General features: G+C 45.0%; 1 protein-coding gene across 1 annotated transcript in view; it reads left to right on the top strand.

Annotated features, from left to right (window-relative positions):
* VIL1 (villin 1) overlaps window positions 1–1,110 on the top strand; it is a 22,366-nt gene that overhangs the window by 13,158 nt on the left and 8,098 nt on the right. The window lies entirely within an intron of this gene.

The following is a 1,110-nucleotide window of genomic DNA, read 5'->3' as shown; positions in this document are numbered from 1 at the left end:
TGCTAATTACACTGCCTTGCCTGTGTGCTATATTTAGTTCAAAACTGCTGGATATTACAGGAATTCATATATTTAAAATTAAAGAAAACTAAAAATTCACTTCCTCAGTAGCCACAATTTAAGTGCTGAACAGTCACACATGTCTGGTGGCTACTGTATTGGCCAGTGCAGATAGAGAACATTCTCATCACCGCAGCAGTATGTATGAGACAGCTCTAGTGGATGGACCCTTAGTGCCAGCTGAACTGACACATGCCAGTTCTAAAGGACTGAAAAATGCCTTTTAGGCACTAAGTTATACATAAAATGGGTCATATATGTGGTCACTGCCTGAGAGACAGTGCATAGGACTTCTGCAGATGTTTCCGGAACACAGATGGAAGCAGAGGGCAGGTTCTCAAAATGGAGCTCCAGGAAAGGTTTTCTGCAGGAAGGAGAAATATAGATTGAGGCCTGTCCTGATGGTTTCAGGTGCTCTAAATTGGTACAACAGATGAGGCCAGGGAAATAGCTTAGAATCATTTCCTCAAATATGTGGTTTTGGGTTTTCTTAAAAAAAAAAAAAAGATTTTTTTTTTTTTTTGAGACAGAGCCTCAAGCTATTGCTCTGGGTAGAGTGCCTTGGCATCACAGCTCACAGCAACCTCTAACTCCTGGGCTTAAGCAATTCTTCTGCCTCTGCCTCCCAAGTAGCTGGGCCTATAGGCACTCGCTACAACACCCAGCTATTTTTTGGTTGCAGCAGTCATATTGTTTGGCGGGCAACTCAGATGTATGTGGCTGGTGCCTTAGCCACTTGAGCCACAGGCGCTGAGCCTCAAAAATTATTTTAAGGCCGGGCATGGTGGCTCACACCTGTAATCCTAGCACTCTGGGAAGCCAAGGTGGGTGGATTGCCTGAGCTCAGGAGTTCAAGACCAGCCTGAGCAAGAGTGAGACCCCTCCCTCTGTAAAAATAGGCAGGGGTTGTGGCAGATGCCTACAGTCCAACATACTCAGGAGGCTGAGGTAGGACGATCACTTTAGCCCAAGAGTTTGAAGTTGCTTTGAGCTATGATGCCATGGACCTGGGGCGACAAAGTGAGACTCCGTCTCAAAAAAAAAAAAAAA

Source organism: Otolemur garnettii, unplaced genomic scaffold, assembly GCF_000181295.1.
Source record: "Otolemur garnettii isolate 467f Iridium unplaced genomic scaffold, OtoGar3 scaffold00013, whole genome shotgun sequence".
Taxonomy (NCBI): Eukaryota; Metazoa; Chordata; class Mammalia; order Primates; family Galagidae; genus Otolemur; species Otolemur garnettii.
This window is presented reverse-complemented; position numbering and strand designations above follow the sequence as displayed.